The sequence below is a fragment of the Heloderma suspectum genome, chromosome 7 (assembly GCF_057233095.1).
Source record: "Heloderma suspectum isolate Gila_16-S chromosome 7, 16-S_ref, whole genome shotgun sequence".
Classification (NCBI taxonomy): Eukaryota; Metazoa; Chordata; class Lepidosauria; order Squamata; family Helodermatidae; genus Heloderma; species Heloderma suspectum.
This window is the reverse complement of record NC_139464.1, coordinates 110,743,496-110,757,471: the sequence shown is the minus strand read 5'-3', so window position 1 is coordinate 110,757,471 and position 13,976 is coordinate 110,743,496. Positions and strand designations below refer to the sequence as shown.

General features: G+C 43.1%; 1 protein-coding gene across 10 annotated transcripts in view; it reads left to right on the top strand.

Annotated features, from left to right (window-relative positions):
* PPFIBP1 (PPFIB scaffold protein 1) overlaps nucleotides 1–13,976 on the top strand; it is a 160,235-nt gene that overhangs the window by 67,380 nt on the left and 78,879 nt on the right. The window contains exon 1 of one of the 10 annotated variants that reach the window (XM_084811091.1): nucleotides 10,545–10,563. The exons of the other annotated variants lie outside the window; for them this stretch is intronic. The gene's annotated coding sequence lies outside the window, so the exon portion shown is untranslated. Of the gene's footprint in view, nucleotides 1–10,544; nucleotides 10,564–13,976 lie in introns of those variants that run through there. 10 annotated transcript variants of the gene reach the window in all.

Sequence of the window (13,976 nt, the reverse complement as noted above, 5' to 3'; positions counted from 1 at the left end):
ACTCCCAGTGGCCTGAAATCTTATTCCATCCATGCCCCCCCTGCCGACTTCTGGGCTTTGAGAAGCTGTTTCCCTCACTTTCAAGGCACAGCCATTAGGGAAAGAAATTTGCTTTAAAAGAAGAAAGAACAAATTAACCTGAGGCTCTCGAGAAAACTGAACCTTGCTTCTAGTACCAATCCCATGGAATTACAGTATGTATGCAAGCCTGAACCTTGCTTCTAGTACCAATCCCATGGAATTACAGTATGTATGCAAGCCTGCTGTTAGCCGTGATGCTGTACACAATATTTCAGGACATCTGCTTTGTTTTTTTCCCCTCCCCTGCTCCCCCCCCCAGTGCAGTTGAATTACCTTCAGTTCCAGTTCCTTTCTACTTGTATATTTCATATGCGAGTTGAAAAATGCTTCTCTTGCTTAATTGCTTGTTTTGAGCAAGAATAAATAAGCAGGCCCCCCCCGCCCCCGCCTCGACCAGCAGGTGTTCAGGAATGCAAATAGATTTAGCCCAGTGCTATGTCCTCTTCCATCATTTTCATCGCCTCCTTGTTTACTTGCCTGAAAGTCCAAATTCAATTGTGATACTCAGAAATTTCACAGGCAGTTTATTTTTCCTATCTCAGGAGGAGATATCTTCCCCTCCCCTAAAATCTTTTCATTAAAATTACTGCCTTGCTGGCATTGAGCTTACTTTCCTTTCAAAGCTTTTCCAGCCCCTTTCAGACTAATATAGTAAATAGTTTTAGAGCATTTAATATAGTCCTGTGACTCATGACGTCACTAAAGATACCAGATCATCCTTTAAAAAAAATAAGTGTGAGGGCCCCCAAAGCATACTCCTTAAAAGGTTATTATAGCACAGCTCCTGGCCATAGCTCATGTTCTTAACCACAGTCTCATCTAAGCTATAAAGATGCTATTGCTTGGCCCCTGTCATCCCTATATAATATGGGGATATCCATTTGAGTGTACTGGAGTGGCACTGTTGCTTACTATGGACTTGACTGGTGGCATGCTTGCCAAAAAAGGATGGCCGCTCTTGGTCTAAGACTTAGATTCTAAGTGAACCATTTCATTAATCGACTCAATTTGCTGTTTCGTTTTATTTCAGAATTCTTTGATTAGGGGCCACTTCTGCCATTAATGATGATTAAGTGATAGAAATTGTCAAGATACTCAAATCCTTTCCAACATTTGGGGTCAAGTAGTTTAGGGCACAATCCTGTGCATGTTTAGATAGAAAAACGCTATGCTCGTTGGGGCATGCTGGGAGTTGTAGGACTTTTTTTCTGTCTAAACATGCATAGGATTGCACCCTTAACGGTATAGGGTCAGCTAGTTTGTGTACCAGTAGCCAAGGGCTTTAGATTGGGTTGTTTTTAAGTGTGAACATACAGAGACTTTTGCTTTGCTTGACCATACCTTGGGCCAGTTAGCACCATCCATCTCCTCACCCAGGTGCTTTCACAAATCTTACATGTATGCAGCATCTGTTGTATGACTAAATTTTTTAAAGTTAGAATGTCTTTAGTTCAGTAAATGCTGGTTAGTGGCCTGTGGGCTGCACTTGGTTCCTGGAGCAATTTAATTTAACCTCAGGCTGTTCTATCAAACTTTCATTAAGACATGGTGGGTAAAAAGATTGCTTACACCTCCACAAGGAAGGGGGAAAATGTTTTCAACTTGTTAAAATGTTCTTAAAGAAAGATGCTGTGGCTTTTACAAAATAGCGAGATGGAACATATGTGCAATACACGAGTATAACCGTAATGACCAGTCCCTTACTGCTAGATGGCACCACTTTCAGCTTGGAGACTCAGTTTTCATAAGGAGTTCAGTTTGGACCTGGTGTTACCACATGGCAGTAGCTGGAGCTCCTGCAACCCAGAAGAGCCCACCATCAGTGTCCCCTTAAAATATTTACCCTGGACACTCGGTGCTAGATGGACACACAGTCACCATTTAAATTTCCCACAATGTCTGTGATGTAGTGTTGATTCGGGACATTGTGGGAAGTTAAAATGATCACTGCTGATTGTTCATTGGAGGACCAATCTTTGCTTATGGGCTGAGCTACTAGGAAGGAAAATCTTTAAAAGGAAAAAGAAACCTTTTAAAAGAACTGTTCAATTTTTCCTTAATTAGCTCAAATAGATAAAAACAATAGTTCTATTCATACGTAGATGTAATAATATAAAATTCATGGTTCAGCTAATACTCAATCATATGACAGCCCCAATTCTATGCCTCTTGTACCATATGATAAAATATTGTGACTTAATACAGGGAATGGAAGAATAATTCCATTTCTTTGGTGTCTACTTTTTCTGTTTTAGCAACCTTTTCTTTCTGCTGTGCACCTCTGTAATGTCTCCTTTGGTAAATTATTCATTAGGCCTAGGTCTTTTCTATTAAAGCAATTGTGCTCACTGATGAAATTGCCTTTGCAAAATAACTATGTGCAGTGCCTGGTAAATTGCTTTCTATATTGTAGTTGTCTTCAGGAGAAAACAAATACATCACGTAAGGTCTTGAACTATAGCTTTGTCCAGAAGCACTAATATTGCGAAGGATGCCTTGCTATATCTTTCTCCTGCTCTTCCTTTTATAAAGAAAAGTTCACTATCTCATTAAACCTTGGTTGACTAGCTTGGCATCTCAAAGGTTTGATTTTGCTGTAGGATTGAAAAAGGCATAAACAATGTATGCTATCTTTTTCTTTTTCTCTTTGACATTTGGTACTTGAATGATATCTCAGTTAGTTGCTCTTCTTCAGGCCCAGTTCTCACAACAGCAGGTGAGGAGGTGAACCTGTTTCTGGGACATATCACTTCAGCTGCAGGTGCGGGCTGAAAAGATTGAGTTGAGTGCTCCTCCATACAGAAGAAACCTCCCTCTACATCGGGGTGCAGAAATTCCAAGGGCCAAATTTCATTTTGGTGATGCTCTGGTGGACAGGGCCAAGGGGCCATGGCCAAAATGCCAAAAATGCAGCACATTTTATTGTAAAGTTTTTATTGCCATTAACTATGGAGAAGCATTTCAACCTTTTATAATGGGGAAAAGCTGTGCAAAAGCCTGGAAACCACTTGAATGATGGTTGGTTGGGGGAAAGGGGGTGGGGCCAGAGGAAGAGGTATGGCATTCTGGGGAACTCCAGAAGGCTGGGTTTGCCCCCCAGGTGGGCTGGATTTGCCCCCCAGGTGGGCTGGATAGCAATAAATCACTGGTTGATAAGAGGGTTGTAAACCTGTCCAAGACTGCGAGAGGGAAAAGGCGGAGGAAGGGGGAACTTTACCAGGGCACTTGAATCCAAAGTGATGTGGCAAAGAGAAGTCTGTTTTCCAGTCCGAAGTCCAAAACACAAGGGAACACAAGCAAGGCAGTGGGCTAGGTCCAGGGTCAAGGCTGAGATCTGGTGTGAGATATGACATTGTTCACCAGCAGCCTCGCTCCTGCCTGCTTCTTGCTTTTAACTGCTGCATCCTGAAGCAGCTGCATCCAATCAGTCCTCTTGCCTCTGACAGCCCTTCTGTCTTAAACAGACAGAGGCTGGCCTATGTTGTTCTCTTACATGCAGTCTCCTTCGCGCTGTGGGGGTTGGTGGCATTTTGCCCTCCGAATCCTCTGGGGGGACTGCAGCTGGGCATGGAACATCCACAGGAGGTGAGGGGGCTCAGGCTTCTTCTGTGCTGGTCCCTTCCCCTGGGTCTGGAGCCTGCCATTCCCCTTCATCCTCAGAGGAGTCTGAGGGAGGCATGACAGGGCCTGAGGTTCTGCACCCCTGCCCTACATAGCAAAGGTAGCACATCAGGTATAGGAATTCTAGCTTTGCCCCTTCCTTGACATGCTAGTCTTCTGTGTGGAGGCCTTATTTATATGGAGGAGCGCTCAATCATTTTAGCCCCCACCTGCAGTCTGAAGGGGTATTGCCAAGGAACAGGCTCACTTCCTCGCCTGCTGTGTGTGAGAGTTAAGCCACTGCCCCATATCCACATTCCTATTGGGCTCTGGGCAGGCTTATAGGTTCAGGACAGTGCCGCTAGGAGTAACATGTAGCGTGGTGGGGAACAGTATTTTCCACCCTGCATTTCAGACCATATATGATCATTCTCTAGGAATGTACATATTTCTGTTTGGTGGAAGGTATAAAAAAGTAACTGCAGTCCTTTCTGTTTTGTACTTTTAGACTTGCGTATATCCAAAAGCCTAGCCTTTGGACATAGCTGTGAATCTCTTTCTCTACTCCCCACTTGAAATGGGGCAACTGGTGCAGACAGAATGCTAGAGCTCACATTAACTGTGGTTGAGGGACTAGGAGCAGGCTGCGGGATCTCATGCTTCTTCCCCCAGCCCCTCCCCTGTCTGGCATAAATCCCCCCCACACACACACACACATCCAGCCTTAACCAGAATGCGGCTTTTTGAAGAAAGTGGATTAATGATGGGTGGGGGCATATCGTGTGGCCTGGGGCAGACTGCTCAGTTTTTCTGACCTTAATAATTGTGTTCTAAAGTCCGTATTTGAAGCAGTGCTCTTAGGAAACGACTGCAATCTATTGTAAATATTTCAGCATCCCGAGAGTATGTTCTAAGCAATATTTTAGGGACTTTTGTTTTTGTATTTCCCCCCTAAATATTTGTGTTAAGAGTACATCTGCAGAGCTCATCTAGCCAGAAGGGTTTTGATTTGCCATTTAAAAATGAAGCTTCTTTCTGCCAACTCTTGGAAACAGTACATAACCTTAGCAACCAGACTGTGGTAGAAACTGGGCAGAAAGCATTCCTTATTTCTTTCTGTTTTGGATGCATGTAAGACTAAAGAATTCTTCATATGTAAGACCATGAAATGCAATTGGAATGTCAATAGCTGATAAGGTAGTTCTCAACTGATAAAGGAAATTTACTTTGGCTTGAAATGGGCTTTTGCTGTCTAGGCTTGATGAATTGTTGAGCTGAACAAGGTGTTTCAGCTGTGAGTGCAGGAATTCTCATGAATTGTTTGTGTTGTTTGGGAGAGTAGGAGTGAATGTCTGTCTGAAATGGTCCTTGAAAGCAATTTTGAAAAATGTGTATGAACCATGGCAAATTCCTTCCTGATGCACTTGATGTTGGGACAATTACTGAACTGCAGGATTTCCCCTCCTGGGTATGTGTGTGTTTGAGTGTGTGCCTGTGTTTTCCTGTTTTTAGTCCTCTTTCCTTTTGATGGGAATAGCATTAACCTACTTATATTTTAATATCCCTCCTCCCACCACCCTCACTTTCCTTCTATTAGTTTGATGTTTAATTTTGTGTGTGTGCAAATGTATCTGAGAGCCTCGTGTGGCGCAGAGCGGTAGGCGGCAGTATTGCAACCGAAACTCTCCCCACGACCTGAGTTCGATCCCAGTGGAAGCCGGGTCCCAGGTAGCCGGCTCAGGTGGACTCAGCCTTCCATCCTTCTGAGGTCGGTAAAATGAGCACCCAGCTTGCTGGGGGAAAGGTAGTCACGACTGGGGAAGGCAATGGCAAACCACCCCGCTATAGTCTGCCATGAAAACGCCAGCGCAAGCGGCGTCCCTCTAGGGGTCAGCAATGACTCGGTGCTTGCACAGGAGGAACCTTTCTTTCAAATGTATCTGAGGGATACTATTTGTTCATCATTTTTAACTAAACAGGTTTCCGCTTGTTAAAAAGCATCTGTTCTGGGTTCTAGCAAATGTATCTCATTTGCTTGTGGTAAGGGTGGTGCATCTTTTTGTTGCCTCTTTTTTTTTTTTTTAGCTTTCCCTTTTACTGCATCATGATGTCTTGCATATTAGTTGGAATTTGAATGGCATGTGAACTCTTGTCCACACCTCTGCTTTTCTGCACCACCAGTCTGTCGTCTCTTATCATTGTGTTGTGTCAAAGCAGCAACTAGTGTATGTATGTGTTGTTGGGTGGGAAATGTTTTGCCAGGACTCCATACTTAGCAGTTCCTGCCCATTGTCACCACTGTCTCTAATCTGCCTATTTTAAAAAATCAGGAGATTATTTTCCCCTATTTGCTGTGTGTAGATGGAACTGTCTGGATGCAAGCTGGTATTAGAATATGCAGTAACGCATATTTTTGTATATTTGTACTGTACTGCTCATGCCAGACAAAAGCTGGTATGTCATTTGGGACAGGTCTGTGTTTTCTAAACTCTACACCTCTAGAGACGTACTCGTGTGCTGTGAAAAATAAATGAATTAAATTATTAAAGGCTCTTGTGAGCTCAGCGTACCCAGTTACAGGAGTTTGGCTACAGTGCCTGTGCATGAGTGCCTGGTCTTGCCTCCTTCCAATCAGACCAATAATTCTGCCATGACTCTGTGTTGGTTTTTTGATTGAATCATTCAGCCATTTAGCTGAGCTAGGAATATAGGAAGCTGCCTTTTGTTCATTCAGACCCCAGTGTCCGTCCATCCATCCTAGTACTGTCAATACTGACTGACAGGAACTCTACAGGGTTTCAGGCAGGATTCTTTTCTAGTCCTACCTAAAGAATCTGGGGATTGAACATGGGACCTTCTTTGTGCAAAGCATGTGCTCTACCACTGAGCCTCAGCCGACAAACAGAATTGCCCTCACTCAAAGGAGGTTGCCCTTGCATCTCTGCTTGGGCCATTGTTTGGACTGCTCTCCATGAGGAGATTGGAAGTGGGCTCTTCCAGGGGAGGGTAATTCTTTTGCCCACTATATTTATATATTTATTTATTATTAAATTTATTAATCACCCATCTGGCTGGTCACCCAGCCACTCTGGGCGATGTACAACATACAATAAAACAGTTTAAAACAATAAAATTCTACAATAAAAACATTTCCTAAAATACCCTAACCCACCCAAAATGCCTGCCTGAACAACCACGTTTTTAATGCACGATGGAAGCTCGTTAAAGAGGGGGCATGACGGAGTTCCCTAGGGAGGGAGTTCCACAGAGTGGGGGCCACCACAGAAAAGGCCCTCTCCCTCGTCCCCACCAGTCTAGCTGTCCTGGCTGATGGGACAGAGAGAAGGCCATCTGAGGCTGATCTTGTTAAGCGGCCTGTCTGGTGCTGCTGGAGGCGCTCCTTAAGATAGGCTGGGCCGGAACCATATAGGGTTTTAAAGGTCAAAACCAACACCTTGAATTTGGCCCGGAAAACAACTGGTAACCAGTGCAACTCCTTCAGCACTGGAGTGATGTGATCTCGCCGGCGGCTGCCTTTAATCAGGCGAGCCGCCACGTTCTGTACCAGCTGCAGTTTCCGAACCGTCTTCAAGGGTAACCCCACGTTGAGCGCATTACAGTAGTCTAAACGAGAGGAGACCAGGGCATGTACTACCGATGGGAGCAGATGGTTGGGAAGGAAGGGGTGCAGCCGCCGTATCAGATGGAGTTGATACAGCGCTGTACGGCTCACAGCTGACACCTGAGCCTCCATGGACAGCTGGGAGTCCAAAATGACCCCCAGGCTGCGGACCTGGTCTTTCAAGGGTAGCCGTACCCCATTCAACACCAGGTCAGCATCCCCCAGCCTCCTCTTGTCTCCCACCAAAAGTACCTCAGTCTTGTCAGGGTTCAGCTTCAGCTTATTCCTCCCCATCCAGCCACTCACCGTCTCCAGACATTTGGACAGGGATTCTACGGCCAACCTTGGTGAAGATTTGAACGAGAGGTAGAGCTGCATGTCGTCTGCATATTGATGACACTGCACCCCAAACCTCCTGATGATAGCCCCCAGCGGCTTCACATAGATGTTAAATAGCATCGAGGAGAGTATGGAACCCTGTGGCACCCCACAAGTAAGTGGCCACGGGTCCGAAACCTCCTCTCCCAGAGAGGAGAGTGGTTGTATGAGTGATGTGTTTTATTTGTAAGCCATCCTGAAAAAATATGTTTTTTGAAGGGCAGCTATACATTCTTTAAATAAATACATGTGTGCCTCTAATTTTAATTCAGAGGAAAGTGTGCCTCAGTTATACTGGAATACATGGTGGTGATTAAGACTACGACTTCTCCCCGACTAGGAGAGAGGGACCACACCAAACCAAGGTCAAAGTAAATTCTCACTGGGGGAGGGACACTGGGGGCATATTACACCAGGGACCCAAAGTTTAGACCCTTATTGCCTTCTGGGCTCAATTCAAAGTATTTTTGGTGGCCTATAATGGCCTGAAATAGCCTGGGACCAGTATGCGCAGGGACCACTTCCACACCTTTGTTCTACCACAACTTTTAATATTGACCAGGAAGTCAAAATGTGAATCATATTCAGGCCTGATTAAAAGTAGATACCTCGGCACTTGAGCAGATGTGGGGCTGTACCAAATTACTCTTAATATCTGTAAGGAGGAGGCCTTCACATGAGCCAGAACCCTGATACCGCAGGGTTCTGGCTCATGTGGAAACCTCCATACACACAGCTGTACACATGAAGGGTTCCTTCCTGCAGATGTTCACTCTGCATGTGCAGATGCTTGGGGCAGGGGCTGTGTGACATACGTGACTTTGGGGGCAGAGCCACTGTGCACAGCCCTGTCCCCATTCTCATGTTGAGATAGCTACTTTTAAACATATGAATCACTTTTAATTCAAGCTGACTGTTCTTGGCCCATGGCCAACTTTTGAATACTTACTGTATTGCTGCACACTCTGAGCCTTTTCAGTGGGACAGGCTATAGCCCAGTTAAATAATAAATGGGAATTCCCACATGGTACGTCTATATTTTTATTGTATGGTTCAACAAGCAACTCCTGATGTGTTTTGAGCCTAGCTGGTTCTTTAGCAGAGATCTGTACAGACTTCAAAATCAAACTTTTAGCAACGGTGTTAAGTGAGTGGGTATCTAATATCTTTCTATTTTTACTCCTTGGAACTATGACTTTTTATTGTGCACATGGGGTCAGAGGGTGAAAGGTTCTATTATTTCAATTGTAGGGAGGTTGCAAATGTATCCAGTTCTGATCTGTCTACTTCTTTTTTTAGCATGCTTTGTTCATTTATGTTGATTACTACTACTTGTCTTTCAAGATTTGCTGCCATAACTTTGGAGAGTAGGTTAGTGAAAGAGGCATATGTCATTACTTAAGTGCAAGAAGCTTTTCTTCTATTAATTCAAAGGTTATTGTTAATGCTCAAGCCTGCTTTGCTGCAAGTGGGATGATGGTACTTCCTAATGTAAAATATAGCTACAAAAAAAGGTTGTGAGCATATTTTTGGCACATGCAGCCAAATAACAGCCTGAAATACACACACACACACACACACACACACACACACAGAATGTTAGATTACATCAATATATTGGCATAATAAAAGGAGTTTAATTTAGACTGTCATTTTGCTTCTTAAAGTCTAATTCTCTGGCTTTCTGCATTAGGAATGAATCTCACAGAATTGGATACTAGATTCCCAACTAGGTATGGAAGAATCTGGCTATTTCTGGTCTGTGTCAGTATTCAGTCATAAGTCTATTCTGTGCACGTTCTGCATCAGTTTGTGAATTAAAAAAAAACACCCGGCACACAAATTCACATTTATTTTCATATGCAACTTACCCAGCACATATATTAGGGAATGCAACTTTCCCTGATATTTGCATTTTTGTCAATCCTAAAGGAAATCAACCCTGACTGCTCATTGGAAGGACAGATACTGAAGCCAAAGCTCAAATATTTTGGCCACCTAATGCGAAGAGAAAAGTCCCTGGAAAAGACCCTGATGCTGGGAAAGATTGAAGGCAAAAGGAGAAGGGGATGGCAGAGGATGAGATGGCTATATCACCGATGCAATGAATATGAACTTGAGCACACTCCGGGAGAGAGCGGAGGACAGGAAGGCGTGGCGTGCTATGGTCCATGGGGTCACGAAGAGTTGGACACGACTTAATGACTGAACAACAACAAACAGTTTTCAAATCACAGAATTTGGAGAAGCACGTAGCCCAATGGATAACTGCGTTCTGATATGTTACTAGTCTGGGAGGTGCAACTTAGGTTAGTTCACTTAAAAAATATGGACTAAATGAAATTCTTCCCCATCCCTATTCCCAACACCAACCAGTTGCACTGGTTGACTTCAGGCTGTAAATTATCTTTCAGCCTAACCTACCTCACAGGGTTGTTGTGATGATAAAAAGAACTGTGGTGCTGGAGGAAAATTCTGAGAGTGCCTTGGACTGCAAGAAGATCAAACCAGTCCATACTCCAGGAAATAAAGCCAGACTGCTCACTTGAGGGAATGATCTTAAAGGCAAAACTGAAGTAGTTTGGCCACATCATGAGAAGACAGGATACCCTGGAGAAGATGCTGCTGATGCTAGGGAAAGTGGAAGGCAAAAGGAAGAGGGGCCGACCAAGGGCAAGATGGATGGATGATATTCTGGAGGTGACGGACTCGACCTTGGGGGAGCTGGGGGTGGCGACGGCCGACAGGAAGCTCTGGCGTGGGCTGGTCCATGAAGTCACGAAGAGTCAGAAGTGACTGAACGAATAAACAACAACAACAGAATGTAGTAGGAACTAATTCAGATCTTTGCTTATCCATGGTCTCCACCGAGTGGGCTTTAGGTAAATTTCAACCTCTGTTGCTTATCTGTAAAGTAGAAAAAATAGTGACTCATCTTATAGGTTTATGGTGTGATGACTGTAAAACACTTCGACAATGGGGTGGCTGGGTGTAAGGCATGGTGTCTGCTATGCAACTGAGTGCATCTGTACGATCAGGCTACTTAGGCTGTAGATGACATTTAAGGATTAGATGGATAGTTTTTATTAGTTTAGTTTAGATGTGTGAGAAGGTTTGAAGAAGGTTTGACCTTCTTTAAGGAAATGAAAGCTAGGACGTGCCAGATTTTTCTCCCTGCCTGAACTGCTGCTTTAGGTATCTGTATTTATAGTAAATGTTCTGTCACCAAGGCAGATCTGTACCAGGCTTAATCCCTAGTAATTTATAGTCTTTCAGCTGTACACATTTTCAATGAGTTGTACAGGGTAGTATAGAGGTGCATCAGTGCCCTACTCATGTTTCATAAAAGATGTGGTTGTCAATAATATGTACCTGAAACATTTACAGGACAAAAAGGGGACAATTGCTATCTGCCCCCCGGTCCAGTACTTCAGGCCTTAGACGAATCCTCAGGAACATCTATATCTCTGGCCAGCTCAGCATTCTATACATTGATTGATAGTTGTTACATGCGAACAATTCTATGGCATGTTGGTACTAGTTAAGCATTTCAAAGGCACAAAACCGTTTCTGTTTTAGAAAACAAACCCACCTGACTAATGGTGTTAAACTGCTATTACGATGTTTAAACCAGATGGAAAACGATCACAGCGAGTACTCTTAAAATAGTGTGTGTGCTTTGTAATTTTGAATATATTGATGAGTAGCTTTTTGAACAGTGCTCTGGATCTTGGTGGCACGCATCTCACAGAAATCACACACAGTCCACTTTGCCCCCCATCTGCTGAAAACCAGAATTGCAGCCTTGCCCAAAAATTCATATTCTATGACAAATAAACCCCGAATTGTTAAGAGTTACTGCAAATGTTCTGCCAGCACAAATGCAAAGATATATATTCTTTTACATTTTGCATGATTTGGGCTTTTATGAAATTAAAAGGAATATTTTGGCAGAGACTGAGGAAAGGAAAGAAGGCAGGTGTGTGTACCCAGGCAGTGAGAGCCATAGGGATAGTTATACTTGGAACAGAAATGTATGTGAAGGGAAGGCGAGTGGTACAAGATACAGAACTTCCGTTTCTTGACCATAAGAAGCTGTGCGAATTAATTATGTTTCTGGGTTTTTAACTGGGTGACAGATGCACATTTCCAAATTGTACCCTTTATGAGAAGAAACTTCTATTTTTTTTAAAAACAAAACAAAATGAAAACAGGGATCCTAAGAAAAACACATTCTACCTCAGGGCCTACATAGTAAGGCATATGGCATTTGCATAGTCCTGACAGGTACGTTTTACTTTTGCTTTGGTTTATACTGTTAGTCTTTCCATTGGGTTTTTCAGCTGAAGTACAACTGTGAAATAAAGATGAGCCTTCATCCAGTTCTGAAAGACACAATAGGGAAATATTAACCACTGCTGAGTCCCAGATTGACGAATAATAATCTGTTTTTTAAGGGCTAAGTACATGTTGTACTTAGACCTCTGAGATCTCTGCTACCATGTTGAGATTCTTACAGACACTTGTGTGTAACATGTTTTGTTAGCCCATAAGAAAAATGCTGTGGGGTTTCCTTCCCTACTTTTTCTCTAGTCCAGCTCTTTTTCCAGGTCATGTTGTAGTTGGTTCACTTATACAGCGCAAGGAAAGCGTCAGTGTCACTAAAATGTGTGACCCCGACTGGTGCCTGACTATTCCTCAGCATGCTTACTGCCTGTCAGTATTCACAAGTAGTTTTTGTAAATGACAGGATTCTGGTGAGGGCATGCTGCACTCAGTGGTAATAGTACCCCTTAATGTTTATGTTGATGCATTTGTTTGCATGTGTGTGAAAAAAGAGTTGTAACATTAAAGTTGCTGGTTTCTCAGCACATACAGTTCCATATCAAGGAAGCTGTGGTCTGTAAAGTGATTTTCACCACACACCTTGATGTGTGAAAAGTCCTTAGACAAGTTGTTTAATCTATCCTCCAAATGTCATTACCACTAAGTGGGAAGATCTCCCTCCTAGTTGGTTCAATGAGCTTTCGATTAGGTCGTTTAATCTCCTTGTTCTTCCTTGTTCTCTCTGTTCCAGTGGAGATAATGGCACATATCTTACAGGCTAGATGTGTGCAGAGGTTACAGGCATTGCTGTATGCGAGGCTTTTGGAGCAAAGTTGTATAAATGCCAAGAGAAGTTTACAAGAGTGCTCCTAAGAACGTTACTGTATTATAGTGATTCAGTGTAAACATATACTGTGGGAGAATGATTCGTGTTGGCTCCAGTACTAAAATAGCAAATATGTCATTTTAAAAAACAAACAAATGTCTTACTATATATTCCTTCTCTTAAATATCCTTTTTTCAGGTTAAGACAGAATGGTCCAAAATCTTGCAAAGGAAGATTTAAAATGTGTAGTTTTAATGTTTTTTTTTTTTCTTTGACCATTTTTCCTTGACTTGAAGAAAAGTTAGTTGAAACTATAAGTTGTGAATTTGGGGTAGTTTTGTTCTTCTGGGTTTGCATTTCCAACAATTTGGTCTCATAGAAAGATACCATCTGGGCGTACTTTGTGCAATGGTATGACAGTTTACTGAACAGTTGTCTTGATTTCCTAAGAGTCTGAGGACAAAAGAGCCATAGGTTTCTAGTATAAAATGAGAAAACTGACACACTCAATGCCAATGACTGAATAAGCTCCCAAAATAGATCCTAAATTCCAAAAATGGCACCACCTTCAGGGCTGGCTGTTTATACACACAGTAATGAACACAGGTTGTGGTATGTCATCTTGCACATATGTTGGCTTGATTCCCCCCCCCCCCCCCCGCTTTAGTAATTGAGATGTCGGCGTCTTCCTGAACTTCACAAAGCATTAGGCTCTAAAAAGCAAGAATGTAAGCTGATGGATTAGACAAAGTTCAGTGGCTGCAAATACTTGGGGAGGGGGGAGGTTAATCCTTCATTTAGCTAAATGAATGAAGCTACAAGAGTTGAACTTTAGCAGGGCAGGTTCTGAGTGCTGCCATTGGAACGTTGGTCTCGTGTGTTTGAGCGGCTCTTCAACAAGCAAAATGGAACCGCTGCTTCAATCGGTCTTCCTTTGTGTCCTGATCTGTAGTAGCACTGATGTAATAAGCTCAGGACTAGATTTTTCTTCCACTCAAAATACACAGGCGCGTAGATTATATGTCAGGAGGAAAGGAACGAGGGGAGATGAATGAGAATTGGAATGAGATGGGTGGTGACATTTATGAATGGAAAATCAGGGTGAGGATGTACGGATGTTAAAGAGCTAAAAGGCACGATGAA